Genomic DNA, 6,956 nt, shown 5'->3' with positions numbered 1-6,956 from the left:
ATCAGTTTGAACTGCATTTGGGTCCTAACCTTCTCTACCAGCCTGACAGAGTGTGTGTGTGTGATGTCACTAGAAGCCTGTCAGTCCAAGAGGGTTGATGAAGCACCCAGTATGTTACAGTGGGAATTATACACAACACCCTCTGACTTAAAGTGTTAAAATAAAAATCATTAAAATCTGGAATGATTAAAAACAAAGCAAACATTAAGTGCTTCATGAGTTCTTCTGCCTGTGGAAGGGTTCCAGGTACTTTCCATGTTGGGAGATGATCTTAATACAGTAGCTGCTGGGAGGCCTGTTGTTGCATCCAGTCTTCCAAGAGCAGGAGAGAAGTAAAGGCTGGCTGTCTTCTGTGGATAGTAAGGTCAGAAGAAGTCTAGTCAGGAAAATATCCACACAATTACTAATCTCTTTCTTTTATTTTAATTTCTGTCATTTTATTTAGTTTAATTTTATATTAGCTTTGTTTATTTGAGTTAAATTAATGATTACAATTCATGAAATCCTTGTCATGTTATTGAGATAATATTCGATTTATTGTAATATGACCCAGGTGTCCTGGACCATGCAGTTGACCCAAAATCACAATAAATGAATTAGAAAAGAGTATTCCATGCTGTAACATAACGTTATTAAACCTTTGACTCACCTGAACATCCTCCATGCCGTATGTATACACTGAATTATACATCCCATCAGTGTTGGGAACACCTGAGGTCCTCAAGGAGAGCAATGTCTTACATCATCAACATCACTTTGTTTTACTTTCTAAGATGTGAACTTCTCTGTTTGCTTCTTGCAGTGCAAATTCTCTACATCCCCACAGAGCAGGACATGATTCAGCAGCTGCAGAACAAAGCTGTCCTTTCACAAACAGCTCAGCTGGCAGAAACATGAGTCTGCAGGTCACTTCCTGAGAGATGCTGCCTCCCACTGGTCAAAGAAGAAAAGTACACTAATTAGAACAGATGCTAGAAACTGGAAAATTACATTTTCTACTATTATTTTGCATTATGTTATTTATATTGTTTTTATTCCTGCATTTTCTCAGTGGGCATCTGTTCTGAGGACACATGTTCCTTTGATCATCACCTGATCCTCAGCTGATCCTTACCTGATCATCACCTGATTCTCAGCTGATCCCAACCCTAATCCACCCGGGACTCAGTCCGGGGTCAGATCATCAGCAATGGTGCTGTAGCTGATCCTGCATCCTGTAAACTAGTCTGCTGCTTTAGATATAGGACATGAAGTGAAGTATCAAACCAACAGCTCTGTGATCAGACAGCTAACCCGAACCTACACACTCACACTACCATTCACTTGTTCTTTCTATAGATTTATTTATTTCAATTAAACTCAATGAATTAGAGACAAAGAGAGAGACACAGAGAGAGAGAGAGAGAGAGAGAGAGAGAGAGAAAGAGAGAGAGAGAGAAAGAGAGAGGAGAGAGACAGAGAGAGGGAGAGAGAGAGAGAGAGAGAGAGAGGGAGAGTGAGAGAGAGAGACAGAGAGAGGAGAGAGAGAGAAAGAGAGAGGGAAAGGGAGAGATTTTGATTTTTAAAGGAACTTTATTTTATCAATGTTCCATCTTGTTATCTACAAAAAATTATCTCTTTTCAACAGACCAATAAATACGTACATACATATACACTTAAATACACGACATCTCCTGAGAATAGATGAGTTGGTCTCCTTCAACAGAGCACAACACATCACCATGGGCCCAGATCACTCTGAACTGATCCACATCCTTCATCTCTTTATAATAATTAAAATCAATCCTGATTCTGGCTTTCACCATGTGAGTAAACAGCAGAATCACATTAATATCAACAGAGTCATCCACCTTCCTCTTCCTGCTCACATACACAGCCATCTTTGATTGGCCCAGGATAAAGTTCAACAGCTGATATTTATGTTTATCTAACTTCCTGTACCTGAAACCAAAGATGAACATGTGTTTGGAGAAGACCTCCCCTACCTTACTGAACAGTTTCTCCAACAACAAGAACAACGGCAGCAGGCACACACACTCAGAATAACAATGAAACACAGTTTCTTTTTCATCACAATAAGGACATTTGTCACTAACACCAGGACTAATGACAGACACAAACTTATTGACTGCCACTATCCCGTGTAATACTCTCCACTGGAGGTCAGCTACTCTTTTAGTTAATGGTAGTTTGTATAAACTCCTCCATGCAGGTTGGACATCAACCGCCAAACCCAGATGTCCTCGCCACAGTGTGTCAACCCGTTCATGGAGTTTACTCTTATTTAAACACATCATTTTATAAAAGGCATTTCCTTTTGCCTCTTTCATTTCTAAAGTGCAGTGCTTCACATCCAAAAAACAACCAACATAGTTATCAAGACAGGGACGGACACATAAACCAGGGAAAGAATCGTCAGATCGAGGTGTAATCAGACCAACATGATATTCCTCCAACATTATGGATTCATGTCCAGACAGATAATACTTCCAGTGGTCCAACAGTTTTGTTATGATTCTGACTGATCTCACCCCCAGAACAGCTGCCAAAGCAGCAGCATTGTCTAGTTTTGGTCCTGTGATGTCCACCACCGTCCCCAGCGTGAGCACCCGTGCTCTGCAGAACACGTCCGAGATGGCAGAACCAGCCCAGCAGGGGTAATCCAACCGGTCTCTGTACACCACCGGTTCCTGTAGCAGCCAGTGTAGGGAGTCACCTTGCACCCATCTCTCCTTGGTCAACAGCTTCCACACTGTAAACACGCCACGATAGAAAGGAGGCAAAGCCTGGAAACTCAGCTTCCTTACATCCATCAGGAACAGAGAATCTCTTAGTCCAAAACCCTTAAAGTCTTTAAGCACCCAATGGGCCAGAGGTCTCCAGACCAAGTATTTAGGGCCAAACAGCAGTCTCTGGAGGAAATGCAGGTGGAAAGCAGCGCCCCTACTGGCCAAATGAACAAGTCCTTGTCCTCCCTCTTCCTTTGGAAGAAACAGAACAGACTGGGGAATCCAGTGCAGCTTATCCCAAAAAAAATTAACCAAAACAGATTGAATTTTTGCAAGTAAATTAGAAGGGGGATCCACACAAGACAGTTTATGCCACAGAGAAGAGGACAGCAGATTGTTAATAACAAGCGTCCTCGCTCTGTAGGACATGCTCGGTAAGAGCCACTTCCATTTCTTTAATCGGCCTGCTATTTTTTCCAGAGCATTATCCCAGTTTTTTTGCATAACACACTCCTCACCCAGAAACACTCCCAAATACTTCACCCCTCCTTTCTTCCAGGTTAGCCCTCCTGGGTGAGATAGAGTGCTCTGTAGCTTATCTCCCACCACCACAGCTTCACTCTTAGCCCAGTTAACTTTAGCAGAAGAGATACGATTAAAAATACGTACATTCTCTACCTAAGTGTCGATATCTGTTTGCTTGTTTAAAACAACCATGACATCGTCAGCATAAGCTGAAAGTTTAACAGCTGAATCACACCCAGGAAAATACACACCTAAAAGAGCATTCCTGAGTTTATGGAGCAGAGGCTCAATAGCAAGGGAATAAAGCATCCCCGACAGAGAGCACCCCTGCTGTACCCCTCTCTGCACATTAAAAGGTGCAGCCAAACCACCATTAACCTTCAATATACTCGCAATGTCTCGGTCCAGGACCTGAATCTGAGCTATGAAACCTGGGCTGAAGCCAAAAGCACTGAGCGTCTGCCACAAATACCAATGTTCAACCCGGTCAAAAGCCTTTTCCTGGTCTATGGAAATAAGACCAGTATCCATACCCAGTGAGCTAGAGACGTCCAAAACATGCCGAACTAGAGTGATATTATCACTCATTAACCTGCCGGGCACACAGTAAGTCTGGTCGACATGAACCACTTCACTCATCACCTCCCGAAGCCGAGAAGCGAGAGCTTTCGACAGGATCTTATAGTCCCCACACAGCAGAGAAACAGGTCTCCAGTTCTTTAATTCCTGTAAGTCTCCTTTCTTTGGCAGCAGGGTAATGACTGCCCTTCTGCAGCTCAGCGGCAGACGTCCTCTGTTCAAGCTGTCCTGAAAGACCTCCAGCAGATCTTCACCAATTACTGTCCAGAAGGTCTTGTAGAAATCTACAGGCAGCCCATCGATGCCCGGTGCCTTACCGTTCCCCAGACTCATCAGAGCAACATACAGTTCATTCAGGGACACTAGCTCTTCCAGCACCGTGTTGTTGGCAGCACCCCCCTGAGGAAGGCCATCATAGAAAGACACAGCTGACTCAGCATCCTAACTTCCACATACTCCTCTCTGAACAGGTCTTTGTAGAACAAGGTGGCAAATCTCCTGATCTCAGGGGTTCCCGTGATCGTACCTCCATCTGCAGAGCGTAGGGAATGGATGATCTTTCTTTGACCATTCTTACGCTCCAGACCAAAGAAAAACTGTGAGGGGGCATCCATCTGGGAAGCGTTGATGAAGCGGCAGCGGACCAGAGCCCCCTGTGCTGTGATGCCCAACAGGTTGGCTAAAGCAGCCTTTTTAACTTTAAGAGCTTCAACATACCTCACACACACTTAAACGCCTCTTTAAAAGAATTATCATTTAAAAGTCCAGTATTAAAGTGCCAATAAGCACTGTACAATTTTACATCTTGAATATAAATAGAGCACTGGACAAGACAATGGTCCGTAAAACCAACAGGAAAAATGATACACTTTTTAAACACACCAAAATGGTGCTTAAAACAATAAAAGCGATCCAGCCTGGCCAAAGACAACATGTTGTCTCTGGAATGACTCCAGGTGTACCGCCTGGCGTTCAGGTGAAAACCTCTCCACACATCCTCCAGCTCACAGCTCTCCATCAGACGCCTGAGTCTGGCCGAGGAAGCAGGATGAGGCTCCAGGTGATTACGGTCTAAAGAGGGATTCTCTGTGCAGTTAAAGTCACCTCCCAAAAACTAAAAATCATCAGTACAATCCTGAAGGACATCACACAAAAGGTTTAAAAATGTCATTCGTTCAAATGCCGAAACTGGAGCATACACATTTATAAAAATCAGTTGAACATGTTCAATCTTAACCTTAATTTTTATAATGTGCCCACACATGATCTCCTCCACACTAAAGGAGCTGGGACGAAAGCCCTTAGAGAAGAGCACCCCGACAACCCCAGGCCACTGCTTTCTCCACATCACTGGGAGTCTCCTGCACAAAGATAACATCTAAATGTTTTAACTCCATCAGTTTAAACACAGAAGCTCTTTTTACATCACTTCTTGCTTCATTAATGTTTAAGGATCCAATTTCTAAATCCGCCATTAAGAGCAAAAACAAAAACACACACAAGTATGTGGAGAAACATATTAAATATAGTCATCATCTTCAATGAGTTGAGCTCTGGCTTTAGTCACCAGTTTGTTGAGGCGGTAAACCTCTTGGATAGTGAACCCTTCTGTCTCTTTCCTCAGCCAGGCCACAGACCTGATCAACCCTCTCAGATCAGGGAAGAACTGCTCCGTCTTAACCGCCCTGATCCCTTTAGTGTCCTGCAAGAACTTCTTGATTTTTTCCAGAGAATAAAGAGTTAACTTCTCTGCCTGGGATGCTGTCCACTTACAATCCTCCTCCTCATCATCATCACCATCACACAGATCCTCTAACATCTTTTTAGCTTTAGCATCATTCTGCTCTTTGTTAGAACTGCTTTTTCTTTTGCTGGATCTTATAGTTACATCCATCTCTTCAGACAGATTTTCAGCCAGAGCATCAACAGCTACATTAATAACATTCTGACTGCAGCTTATTTTATTTGCACTTTCTTTCTCTTTCCCTGTCTGTTTGTTATTTTCTGCTTTCTCATTAGACTGGGTATTTCCTTCATTAACAGTTTTATTTCCACACTCATGTTGTACAACATTTTTCTCCTTTTCCTGCGTGTCTACCTCTGCAACCTGTGCAGTTTCTGCACACTGTTGAGCACCTGCCGAGTCCGATTCAGCCGCAGGTGGCGCAACATCTGAGTCTGAGCCCCTGAGGTGGCTCTGCGGCCCGTTTCGCTGAACCGCCCGAACCCGCAGGTTCGGGGACCGGCCGGCGCGGACAGGAACGGACCAAATGACCCTCCTCCCCGCATCCAAAACACTTCATGGTATCAGAAGTCGCAAAAACAACATAACTGAAGCCTTCAACTTTAAAACTGAACGTTAAATTTAGATCAGCCACGTTGTCTTTTAAAATCATGAACCACAATCTCAACCTTCGCCACATCATCCAGGAAAATCACCACTGCCTTGTTCATACGGGAGGCAGATTTCACACTGTCAAAGCCCACAACCTCCCCGACAGCATAGCTGGCCTCCTCCACTGAACAGCCCACATGAGGGGAAATCCTCACTGCATGTCAGCGTGTCAGCTTCTCCAGCACCGCATGGCCGGCAAACACGGGCATGATGCCAAATAAACACCATGCCACCACCAACTAATAGCTAACAACTACACAACAAAATAAACACATACAAAACTCCAAATAAACAAAGATAAAAACTCACACGCTCCATAGACTCACTCAGCACACACTCACACATCCACTCAGAGAGAGAGAGAGGGAGAGACAGAGAGAGAGAGAGAGAGAGAGAGAGAGAGAGAGACAGAGAGAGAGAGAGAGAGAGAGAGAGAGAGAGAGAGAGAGAGAGAGAGAGAGAGAGGGAGAGACAGAGAGAGAGAGAGAGAGAGAGACAGATAGAGAGAGAGAGAGAGACAGAGAGAGACAGAGAGAGAGACAGAGATTTGATTTTTACAAAACCTTTATTTTCAGAAAGACGTTTCTTTCTCTACCAGAACATCATATTTTTTTTAGATGCACAAAACAAATTAAAACCACATGTATAAATAACAATCTCATCTAAACACAGAATAAAAGATGAGCTCATCATCCTTCACTGAACACACAGCGTTGGAGAAACACCAC

The sequence above is a fragment of the Sander lucioperca genome, chromosome 21 (genome assembly GCF_008315115.2).
Source record: "Sander lucioperca isolate FBNREF2018 chromosome 21, SLUC_FBN_1.2, whole genome shotgun sequence".
In the NCBI taxonomy this organism is placed as follows: domain Eukaryota; kingdom Metazoa; phylum Chordata; class Actinopteri; order Perciformes; family Percidae; genus Sander; species Sander lucioperca.
This window is presented reverse-complemented; position numbering follows the sequence as displayed.